Below are 13,154 nucleotides of genomic sequence, written 5' to 3'. Positions count from 1 at the left end.
AGTCTCGGAACAATCTTTAAAAGGCACTGAGACGCCAACTTTTATAAGAGCAGTTATTCTATGAGGAAGTGGGAGGGATCCCCCTTTGATTACAAAAAAATGATCCATAAAAACAAATTGAAACAACATACAAAACAAATACCTATGAAAAGAATAGGATATAGTTGACAGCAGCATAGAAGAATAATGGGCTCAAGTAGTAAAAAGTAGCAAAGTAGACACAAAAAGATGCCCACGGATTATGTATCTACAAAGATTTACAACAGAAACGTCTGAAGGATTTTATTTTGGATAGGTACGGGGTGCAATTACAAAAAAACACTAAAGATATATTCGCATCACAAGAAGCACAGCCAGAGCATTTTGTCAAATTTTAATATAAATTAGTCAAAAGTAAATTTGCCCTTCTGCTTTTCAAACAGTTCGTGGTAACGAACTGTAGTAAGGAGCGACCCGGCTCAATAGTAACCAAAACTCAAAAAAATTGAATTTTGATATCAATAGCTACATCAAAAGAATCGCATTTTAATGCTGATTTTAAATATATAAGTCTCATCAAGTTTAGTCTTACCCATCAAAAGTTACGAGCCTGAGAAAATTTGCCTTATTTAGGAAAATAGGGGGAAACACCCCCTAAAAGTCGTAGGATCTTAACAAAATGACACCATCAGATTTACAGTCTCAGAGAACCCTACTGTAGAAGTTTCAAGCTCCTATCTACAAAAATGTGGAATTTTGTATTTTTTGCCAGAAGACAAATCACGGGTGCGTGTTTATTTGTTTGTTTTTTTTTTGTTTTTTTTCCCCAGGGGTCATCGTATCGACCAAGTGGTCCTAGAATGTCGCAAGAGGGCTCATTCTAAAGGAAATGAAAAGTTCTAGTGCCCTTTTTAAGTGACCAAAAAAATTGGAGGGCATCTAGGCCCCCTCCCATGCTCATGTTTTTCCTAAAGTCAACGGGTCAAAATTTTGAGATAGCCATTTTGTTCAACATAGTCAAAAACCATAAAAACTATGTCTTTGGGGTGACTTACTCCCCCACAGTCCCTGGGGGAGGGGCTACAAGTTACAAAATTTGACCAGTGCTTACATATAGTAATGGTTATTGGGAAGTGTGTAGGCGTTTTCAGTAGGATTTTTTGGTTGGGGGGAGGGGTTGAGAATAGGGGGATAGGCTGGGGGAGCTTTCCATCGAGGAATTTGTCATGGTAGAAGAAAATTTCCATGAAGGGAGCGCAGGATTTACTAGCATTATTAAAAAAAAACAATGAAAAAAGAAATATGAAAAAGTTTTTTTCAGCTGGAAGTAAAGAGCAGCATTAAAAATTAAAACGAACGGAAATTATTACCCATATGAAGAGTTCACCTCCTCCTAATACCCCGATCTTTACGCTAAAGTATTTTTAGTAATTTCAACTATTTATTTTACGGCTTTGGTGATTCAGGGGTCATTCTTAATGAATTGGGACAAAATCTAAGCTTTAGTGTAAAGAGCGAGGTACTGACGAGGGGGCGAACCCCCTCATATATGTAATAAAAACATGAGAATACAAAACTTCTTTACGTAAGCTAATTTATAAGTTACGGAAGCTAATTCTAGGCTTCCTCCCCCGCTCTTTTTTCTCAAAATCATTCAATCAAAATTATGAGAAAGTCATTTCGCAAAAAAGTATCTAATATTAAACACATTGATAAATTAAATCTTGCGAAAATTTATAATAGCCTAGTTGTACCTCATCTCCTTTCTCTTTGTCCGGTTTGGCAGTTTTTTAGTGAACCTCAGAAACTATGTGTTCGTAGAGTATATTTTCGTTATGCTAAATTATTCCTCTGCGGAGAGCCAAAATCAAAACATGCATTGATTGAAAAACGTTCAGAAATTAAATAAAAAAAAACAAGTTTTTTTAACTGAAAGTAAGGAGCAAAATTAAAACTTAAAACGAACAGAAATTACTTCGTATATGAAAGGGGCTGCTTCCTCACCAACATCCCGCTCTTTACGCTAAAGTTTTTTACTGTTTTAAAAAGAAGAGTTGAGAGAAAGAGTCAAACTTTAGCGTCAAGAGCGGGGTGTTGATGAGGAAGCAGCCTCTTTCATATACGAAGTAATTTCTGTGCGTTTTAAGTTTTAATGTCGCTCCTTACTTTCAGTTAAAAAAACTTGTTTTTTTTATTTAATTAAGTCAAAGACTGATTCTGCCTCTCTAAAGCTATGCTCGTAGAAACAGTGACTCTAATAATTTGTCTTCAATACATCTATCAAACGAGGCTGTCGTTAGATTTAAACAAACTCAATGGATAGTAAGTGGTAGTGTCATATTTGTGCCTTTTTGGTAACTTGGGCCTATTCTGACCTCAGTAAGGGGCTGGAGAAGGGGTCTCTAAATTCATGTCATTACTTCTACTAAAAGAGCTCATTGTATTCCACCTAAGCTTGTAAATACGATTTAATGTTCTAGTTGTACTTTTAGCGTCCTTACGTGATCTGAGCTCTGCAAAAGGTAGGGTTGTAGTTGTGTGTTTTGGAAATCTGTGCCTGTTCTGATCTCCGTCAGGGTCTCTAAAATCATGTCATTATGTATACTTGTAGTAAGTCGCATCTGAAACAATGTTGGAACTAAAATTTTATGTCCTTGTAGTACTTTTGGTGTTTTTACGTGACGTGACCTCTACAAAAGGAAGGCAGTCTTTAAATTCTTGTTATCAGTCAATCTAGGAGAAAGAGCTACCAGAGTTCAGCCAGTCTTTGTCTAAAGCCGTGATTTCCAACGTGGGACGCAGGCCTTACTAATGGGGCGTAGTAATATTTTGGTGGGTCTTAGGCAGGACGTGCACCCTTTGGCTGACTATACTATAGGCCTTAATTTTGAAAAAAATATGTTTCCTATTACTGAAGTCGCATAAACATGCATTTAAAGAGCAATAAAGATTCATGACAGTATGGCAGAGACATTATACCTTGTATATAAGGCGAACCCGAAAAAATACCAAGTTAATGGCCTTTTGAGCTTCCTTCAGGTAAATACACATAAAATTTTCAATAAAAAAATTTAATATCACAAGGGGGCATCAAGATCTTAGAAATAGCTAGGTGGGGTATGCCCTAACTCGGTTGGGACCCACTGGTTGAAAGAAAGAATAAGCTAATCGTCATAGTTTTATTTCTTGGTGGTTGAAACCATATCTGAGATTCGTGGCGAATGAAATCTCTCTATTTTTGCCATCGCATCATCATCTGAACAGGTTGCCAAAAATGATTAAAACTTGGTGCGAAGCAAGATCTAGCACCGTATTTGCACTTTTGTGGGGTCTAAAGTCGGTCCTTATTTTGAGGGTTGTGAAAGGGGTGTTTTTCTATCAGTGAAACTAACGAAACAATGTTGAGGAAGAAGAAGGAGGTTAGGCCCCTAAATCCTTTTTATAAGTACCTCTACCAGCAGGCGACGTTGGATCAAAAAAAATGTGCTAGAAAGTAAGAGAAAGCCTGGAAGTTGTGCATCTTAGTGGTCACCTTTCTTTTAATGGAAGGGATAATACACCCTCGTCTCTGTTTTGTCTGCGGTGCTTGTACCCGCTTCAAGTCTATGATGTATAGGCTAAACTCATGTCGTCAGCCTATTTTATCTCAATCAAAATTGGCAGGGATTGTCAACTGGGACTTTTGTTGTAACATTGGAAGACTCAACTCCAGTATAGTACAACATAACTTTTATTTCTGTATGGATGACATTGACCCAGGGATCAAAGCTGCTTAATCTATGGGAATGTCAAAAATTTTGATAGGACACGCACTTCAAAAACATTCCCTTACGGCCTAACCGAAATTATAAGTTTACGGCCTGAATTTTAGATCTAAAACAATAAATAGTGTTTTCTTTTGAATATTCAGTGTTGCCCTAGGTGCCCCTCAAGATGGAATTAGCATCCATCCCATGTTATGCATCCCATGTCCTACCAAAACCCATGTTATTATTTTCCGCTTAAGACCGATCAATATGAAAAAGATTATTGATTTGTGTCACTAATGATTTTCAAGATAAACGTTTGTCACACTTTAGCATGATATCCCGACAAATAAATTTAACATGAGCACAATATTTTATCCATTCGACATCCCCCCATATTGCCATTCAAAATTTGTCCTTGAGCCTCATCATATCAAAATATTTTCCACTATCATCTGAGAGAAAATCCAGAAAGAAAAGGACAAAAGGTTTTGACCCGAGCTACATTACATTTTGGAAAGCCTGTCTAGCACTTGCTAAAATATTCGCCCCAGCCATTATATTCCCTGACCCCATACTGAGAACCAAATTTCTTTATTGACATTTGTCAATAATACATGTACATACATCTCTTTGTTTCCTGTTCCAGTCAAAACAGACCGGAGAAAATTAGTCAAACTTAAGCTCTGGAACTAGAGTACAAGAATGAAAGATGTACTAAAGAGGAACACCTGGAAAATAGTCCTTGAGGGGATATTATTCCCGAACTACGCGAGGCTAATTTTCCCAGTGACGATACAAGAAAATATCATGCTAATCTGCAATCATTTGCTTAACAACTAGAGCTGTTTCCTTAGCAAATATTGTTTTTCGGAATAGTCTCATCAGATCGATTTAAAGATCGGAAGAACTCTTAATCAGTTTTGTTACAACGGTATAAAAGATTTGCTACCGTGAAAGACCGAAATTGGAGTATTTCGATATTCACTGGTGAATGTCCGAAATTCCTTTTTTTCTGCTTGGATTTAGTCAGCTTTGTCAGTTTTATGCAAGGTTAGATGGCGACAGGTTAGGTTTCTATTCTATTTCTGTGATTTATAACCTAATTAAACCTAACCTAACTTTAACTTTTACCATTAAACCTTACATAAGGCTCACAAATCTGACTGACAAATCTGAATGAATCCAAGCAGAGAAAAAGAAATTTCAGATATTCACCAGTGAATGTCGACATTCAGATTTTGGTCTTTCACCGTAACAGAGTCATTACATACTGTGCAGAAAATAACCGAGAAACCTAGAAATAATCGAGAAATATCCGTTATCTAACCGAGGATAGAGCAATTCATCGGACGGAGCTGAAGTTGCAGAAACGACACAAAATTATTAGAAATCATGCCGTATCCAAGCATCACAAAATTCTTACTTTTGTAAAAGTTAAACACATCCTCAAGCGCTTAATATTTCCACTGAATTATAAAATCCTGTTTTATTTGAGGTTTCAACAAAGAACCTAATTCTGTAAAATCACAAAAAATATGAAAATATCAGATTATTTGCACTAATTTTTAACAAATTTTAAATAGGGCGTGAAGCAATTATTTTTGTTTGTTTGAGTTTCACAGTTACAGAACTTTTATAATTTATTTGTAAAACTATAGGCAAAGAAACTGGATAAGAAAAACTAGGGAGTCACCACTAGAGTCTGGCTCAGCAAAACTGTAAATTATGATTTGGCAATGCGTAGTCATTTAGAATGAGCCAAATATGAACCAGAAAAGGGCATAAGTATTTGACGCGCATGCGCATTTCAGTTTCTTTTTTTTGTGTTCCTGTCTCCTATTATACCTATTGATTGCCATCAAAATATTTTAACTAAAAGTTTTATTTTTGGAGCATATGTGGCTAAATTATTCATTTCACTTTCAAAATTATTTAATAAGGGTTAAATTTTTTCTTACGCTTTTGCTCTTATGTCACAGCTCCTGAAACATCGAACAAAACATTTATGAAGGGAAGATTGAGGGAGAGACACCACTTTTGTATACAGAATAGTTTACGTTCGTGCTAAGTTTTAACGTAACTAATTTACTATTTACGTAACTTAACGTAACTAAATTTACTTTCTCTTACAATAACCGGTCTTAAAGATTTAATCTTTGTTGTTTTTTTAATATTGCGTAGGGTATATCCTAAGTATAATGGAGTTTGGTCTCCCATCAGACCCCCAGTCTTCACGGCCCCCCTAAAATGCATATTAGAATGCTTCGACAGCAAGGGCTCATAATGGTGTATTTGCTTTACACAATATAAAACAGGATTTTTCTAGGTAAGAGGTGAACCAGCCTTATATTTATTTTTTTAAATGATAATTCAATTTTTAGTCGATTTTTAATTTTCAATATCATTGACTAAGTAAAACTAACAAAAACCACTACAAACCAAATTCCATGGCATAATATTAAAGGGATGGCGAATAAACACACAAACACAACCACAAAAAATTTTCAACTTCAGAAGGACTTTAAGACAAAAAAGCTTTACAACAACAGCATAAACCCTGCTAGCATAGTCAAAATGCTCGACATTCAGCTCATCTTAAATGCGCTAAAACCTGGTTAGGTAAAAAAAAAATATGTAAGAAAAATAGTAATTTGATTACTATTCAACCAATTTTATAACCACTCAAATTAATCCTCAAAATTAACAAATAACACACAAGAATCAAACGCTCTTTCTGATATAGTCCAATTTTTTACCACACTTCAATATTCAAAACACTTCCGTCAAAATCTACCCTTTTTGTAATGAGACGCAAGCTGTCACCACATCAGACCCATATTCCAATTTTAGGAGTACAATTCCCAGCCTTTTGTATTGATCTAAAGGGTTTTTCATAGAAATTGAAGAGAGATTTCAACAGAAAATTGAACGGTGGTAGACCTAAGACCACCACCTCGTTTCCCAGGAGGTGGGACATTTTCACTATTTGCCCATAAAAGCACATATCTTTATACATATTCTTTTAAAGTTTTATTTACAGATTTTTTCCCATGCCAAAAACTGTCGACTTCTCTTGACACAAATTTTCTAGGCTAGTGCATTGGAAACTAGTATATCTATTAGTTTGTTTTACATTTACTAGAGTTAACCGAAATATATTTGCCAGAGCTCTGAAAAAATTTGTCTGATCGTCATTAATTTCCGTATAATTGGTTTAATTCTTATAGAATGAAAATGGGATCAGTATCGATCAAAAAGTAATCTATCCCAGACATCAGTTGGTAAATTTGCACTTGCTATAACCTTTCTTTTTGAGCTTGCGCAAGTGATATTTCCATAAAAGCAAATAAAGCCAAAGAAAAACAATCTAAAATAATACACTACTCAATATCAAATTCAAGTATTAAGAGATAGGCCTTGTACTAACGTTTTTAATAAATACAACAAAACATAGATATATTTATCGAGCACTATTTTATTGCCTATAGTAATACTGCTTTGAACCCCATAAAATAATTTGGTGGAATTGAATAAAACTTGAGAGCTGAAGTCTCAGGCGGGCGACTGAGTCTTAGGATTGACACATGACCAACAAGTCCCCTGGACTTGAAGGCAAACGAGGCAACCTGTGTTTTTCATAATATTAGGGTTTACGGCGCGGGTAAACGGCGGGAGTACCTATGACTCTTGGCGGGGGTATCTCAAATACTGGTGTATTTGGTTTTGGAGAGAAACGCCTGTCTAGAGCCTCGGGAAGTTGTTTGTTGCTTCAAAATATTAAAATTTATGTCTTAACTGAGAAAGGCCTGCTACTCCTATCTTAATTTCCCTAACTTTTTTAAGGCTACAAAACTAAACTAGACTGATTTCCTCCTTCTGTATTCGGTTCCGCTTGTTGGTTTTGTATATAGTCTGCGGTCGAGGGTTTTTAAAGCCTGTAAGCACTATGAAAGCAAAATGGCAACGATGCTCAGTCGATTTGAATGAAGTATTATTGCTCTATTTACTTCTTGATGGCAACGTTGCATTCTTATATTTTCTCTTTAGCAGAGACTTTTACGAGTCCAACAGAAACTTCCGTTTCTTCTGTCAATCTTGTCTGTCCTAAGAAGTGTTGCGTTCTTCCAATCAAACCAAAGAGATTTAGCTTATTTATTAATTCATATTTCCCTCACGCTACAAACAAAATAATTTAGTAGAAATGTCACCTAATTTAAAGAGTTGATTTTTTCCAACATTATGTTCGAAAGTTATTCTTTGCCTGGATGTTGGGATTGGTAAATATTAAATTTTGGAATTTAACTTGGGTATAGTGTGTTTTTTCTTTTTTTCTTTTTTTTTGATGATCTATACCCGATACATTAAGCCTTACTTTCCATCTACCAAGGTGAAGAATTAGATACCATTTAATTTTGTAATTAAAATACATTGAAGTAATGGGTCAAAGGGATAGGGCGATTCTTTTATGTTTTCCGCTTAACATCCTGCAATAGGTATATTCTAGCTAACTAATAAAATTAGTTGAATTGCTGATGATTGCCTTTGTGATGACCATCTTTTATGATGACCCTTCTTTTATATTTTATTCTTAAGTGAGCTTCTGTTCTTATAACAAGAAGAAAAGACCGTGACGATATCACGATCAAATAATTTTGTTTTTTTACTATTTTTGGGGGTAATTCAGTTTCTTTTCATAGTATAAGTCTGGGTTCTACTCTGTGTTCAAAAACTTTTTTTTATTTTGCGCCATTGAGCCTTTTGGGATATTGTTTTTGTTATCGTTATTTCATGGATATAAATGGAACATGAACTTTATGAAGATACAAAAACTAATTTTTTCCAAGGCCCTCATCCTCAAAATTGGCACCCCTGTCTCTATTTACTTTAATAAGAATCCAGTTTCAGACTTGTGGGGCCGGTAATTTTTATTCAGGCGGACCTGTCCATCCACCATCAATCAACAACCGTCTGTGAATATCCATAACTTAAGGAACCTTTGTGGGTTTTTGAGATTGTACCATTGAGTGTTTTCTTGTTATTTATTTTTGTTGAAATATATCTTATTTACAGCTGAAATTATCTCTCTGGGAAATTCTTCATTTATACCTAATCGCTTCTTTTTATGTTGCTTTCATTCATGGCAACTTTTTTTTCTTGCCTTCATTTACCGTGATTTTGATATAAACTTTACTTTTATTTACAGATCTTTTTTAAATATAATTCATATAAAAACAAAGGAAAAAGTATATTTTCAGCTTTTATCTGAAGTGAGACGAATTGAAATTCATGACAATATTTCTTTTTAAGTGAGGAAGAGGTTGAATTTAATAGTTCGATAAAGGAAGATCTAAGATGTACTGAATCTGATAGTGGATTTTTACGACGGACTGGTCCATTTTGCCAAAATTCTCACCCCGTTTGCTTATTTAATATAATCCTGCAAAAATAACTCTCCTTTTGACATTTAATCTTCAGTTTTATGTTAATCAAGATTGTGCGCTTGGAGTCCCTATACGGGGTGAAGTATTTACCAAGAACCATTCAGCCTACATATCAATACTGGGCTCCGAAGGAAATGGGAAGAGTGCTCTGTTTACATAGGCTACGTAAACTTATAATACGTTAGGCTCGTTAGGCTCGTAAGGCTCGTAAGGCACATAAGGCTCGTAAGGCTCGTTAGGCTCGTAAGGCTCGCTTGCGTTAGGCTCGTAAACTTATAATTGTCTAAGGATGGCTCAACGCCCGTCCTGATTGATGTACTAAGCGTCTTAACGATGCTTATTATAAGAAGTTTACACACAAGTTGTTAAAAGAGCACCAGCCCTTCTTTTGTTGTAGAAGTATCCTTATTAGTAAATATTAGAAGATAAAAAAGGGCCCACCTTTCTCTCCTTTTGGAACAATAATGATTCCAAACCAATGCAGCAATGCATGGCTTGACAGATGGAAAGGTATTCTTCTTTGGCCTATTCTATTTTACCTAAGTTTTAAGTATTCTACTTTGCCTAAGTTTAGTAAAATTTTTATTTAGATGAGATCTTTATTGATTCTATAGCATCTGGCTTAGATATCGTTTTTGATTCTTCAGCCTCTGGTTTCGGCACTTATTTTTCGATAGTATGCATATCAGAAGTTTTAAACTTATTTTAAACACCGATGTGAGAAAATAATGGATTGAAAAACATTTTGTAGAAAAAAATGATAATAGTTCATTAAGAGTTTAAAAAATACAACTGAAAAGTCAATTTTTAAACTTGATTTCAACTTAAAATTTATTTTTAATTTTACCGTATTCACACTGCTGATCCATAATGAAGGATCTATATTGCTGTAAGTCGCCAATTGAAAAAAAAAAAATTTAGTCGGGTTTTGGAATACATTTGAATAGTTACATATATCACAATAGGCTGACGAAAAAAGTTGTTCGATCACACTTTCTAGGGCTAAAATGAATAAAATGTTATGATGGATAGGCTTCACTTTATGGATAATGAATGATGGATCACAAAAATGATGATGAAAACTTTAAGTACTTGATTTGGAATCCAGGCAAATTTCCTACCTCTAAACAATAGAAAAAGGGTTCGTTAAAAAAAAGGGTTGGATATCCCAATCAAAGCTAATCAAAAAACTAGCTCATAAACATTAAACTAAAAATAACTGTAGCTAAAAAAGAAAGTGCGAAGGAGAGAGAAAGAGTAAGCGAGAGAGAGAGAGAGAGAGAGAGAGAGAGAGAGAGAGAGAGAGAGAGAGAGAGAGATTCTTTAGAGGAAGACTCATAACGAGGCCCTACTTTTCAAAAATATTTTAAGCTTTTTTTCTACCACCTGGAGCCAAGCGAAAAGTAAGTTGCCTAAGTGGGAAGAGAAGAACTCATAAGCAGGGACATAAATTGGCAGGGGAAGGCGATGACCCTCCTCCCTTTGAGTATTTTACTTCCCCCTTAATTTGAAGAACACATTTTTTTGTGTTTTCAGTGAAAAAAGAACAGAAGTACTCCCTTTATAAGTTTAAAAAATATATCCTCCCCCAATTTTTTTTGCAAAATGATGCCCCTGCTCATACGAAAGGACAAAAAGGACTTCGAACCTTTATGAGATATAGTAGAAAGTCAAGCTTTCACCAGACTGGGATGGATGAAGAGCGTGTGCAGCTGTGTTGGCTTCATGTGGGCTGGTGCTGCAATGAGTCGTTAGTAGTAGCAGTAGAATATACTACCTATTTGTTACAGTCGCAAAAATTTAAGCTAAGATATAACTCTACTTCTTAATTCGTCATCAAGAAAAATGACGATATGACTCTACTTTTTTGAAATTTTTTGTTTCGATATGAGTCATGATATGACTCTATTTCCCGATTCATCATCAAGAAAAAAGACAACAACTATATTATTCGTTTTGGATTAAATTCTAGTGTTACATAGTTATTTTTCACAATTTTTACCTTCTTTTTTAACTAAGTTTCTACGTTCGAACTAAGACATTTAGGACACACTGGTAACTTCTCTTCCTACATCACACTCAATATAGAAGTATGATTTCGACTGTGTAAATACCAACCAAAGAAGGCGCTAAGTTCTTCAACTGAAGAAAAAGGAACTAAATGATTTTTTTTTCATTTAGGCTACCTGGTTCCATATGCCGAACTAACAGCTGCTCATGTTTCGTCTGTGACTCTGGTGACAGTTGGACTGGAACGTTATATAGCAGTCTGCAGACCTTTACAAGCTGGTTCTACGTGCACAAGAAAACGTGCAGCTTATCTATGTCTAGGTGCATGGGCGCTGTCTTCTGCAACTGCCAGGTGAGCCTTAGAATTATTTTCTAGTTTTTTCTTCTTCTACTCCTTTCTAAGACCTATTAAAGGGTATTTAATATGTATTATTAAAGGGTATTTAAAAATTGGACTCGAACGTTATATAGCAGTCTGCAGACCTTTACAAGCTGGTTCTACGTGCACAAGAAAACGTGCAGCTTATCTATGTCTAGGTGCATGGGCGCTGTCTTCTGCAACTGCCAGGTGAGCCTTAGAATTATTCTCTAGTTTTGTCTTCTTCTACTCCTTTCTAAGACCTATTAAAGGGTATTTAATATGTATTATTAAAGGGTATTTAAAAATTGGACTCGAACGTTATATAGCAGTCTGCAGACCTTTACAAGCTGGTTCTACGTGCACAAGAAAACGTGCAGCTTATCTATGTCTAGGTGCATGGGCGCTGTCTTCTGCAACTGCCAGGTGAGCCTTAGAATTATTCTCTAGTTTTGTCTTCTTCTACTCCTTTCTAAGACCTATTAAAGGGTATTTAATATGTATTATTAAAGGGTATTTAAAAATTGGACTCGAACGTTATATAGCAGTCTGTAGACCTTTACAAGCTGGTTCTACGTGCACAAGAAAACGTGCAGCTTATCTATGTCTAGGTGCATGGGCGCTGTCTTCTGCAACTGCCAGGTGAGCCTTAGAATTATTCTCTAGTTTTGTCTTCTTCTACTCCTTTCTAAGACCTATTAAAGGGTATTTAATATGTATTATTAAAGGGTATTTAAAAATTGGACTCGAACGTTATATAGCAGTCTGCAGACCTTTACAAGCTGGTTCTACGTGCACAAGAAAACGTGCAGCTTATCTATGTCTAGGTGCATGGGCGCTGTCTTCTGCAACTGCCAGGTGAGCCTTAGAATTATTTTCTAGTTTTTTCTTCTTCTACTCCTTTCTAAGACCTATTAAAGGGTATTTAATATGTCTTCTTTCCAGGACTTTCCTTTCAGGTCATTTAATAGGATTCCTAAGATGTCTCACTTCTAGGAGATTTAAGAGATTGTCTTCGATAAAGGATTATTTCATCTCTTATGTCTTTCCCTGATTTCCTCCTTTTATTTTGACCATATCAAGCCACTTTCGTCCTTCCCTTTGCAAAACCTTCTACTTTATTCTCTTATTTTAGCGCCTAACTGATTTGTTTTCCTTCTTTTTATTTAGAACATTTTTAAGGAGACCTTGAGTAAAATTATGCATCTCTGTTGGTTTTCATTATATATTCTTGTTTCTGTATTTTCACTTCGAACATTTTTAAGGAAACCTTAAATAAAATCATGCATATCTGTTGGTTTTCAGTATATATTCTTGTTTCTGTATTCTTATGTATAAATTTATTTTGAACGGGACAAAAAGGGACTAAAGATTTTGTGTTTTTTAATTTAATCCTTTCTGTATTTTTCCTTTAACAATATTTCATTTTGTACACTATCTAAAAAGTTCAGACTCGTTAAATGGAAACATTTCATCAATTTCTTTTAAGTAGCATATGTTAAGTTTCTACCGAGAACTAATTTTCTCTGCATCACTAGGTATTAGCCATATCTTGAAGTGCCACTTCTTTCAATATGCGCTGCGCCCTCTGCACCAGGCATAGGCACACTTCCATCA

At 35.2% G+C, this 13,154-nt stretch overlaps 1 long non-coding RNA gene across 1 annotated transcript in view; it reads left to right on the top strand.

The window, feature by feature from the left end:
* Nucleotides 1–11,531, top strand: part of LOC136030726 (uncharacterized) — a 151,286-nt gene extending 139,755 nt beyond the window's left edge. The window contains exon 3 of the long non-coding RNA XR_010618348.1: nt 11,351–11,531. This is a non-coding gene — a long non-coding RNA (uncharacterized LOC136030726). The remainder of the gene's footprint in view (nt 1–11,350) is intronic.
* Nucleotides 11,532–13,154: the final 1,623 nt, after the last annotated feature.

This window comes from Artemia franciscana, chromosome 8, assembly GCF_032884065.1.
Source record: "Artemia franciscana chromosome 8, ASM3288406v1, whole genome shotgun sequence".
NCBI classification, from domain to species: Eukaryota; Metazoa; Arthropoda; class Branchiopoda; order Anostraca; family Artemiidae; genus Artemia; species Artemia franciscana.
Note: the sequence above shows the minus strand (reverse complement) of the source record. Positions and strands in the feature narration are given on the sequence as shown.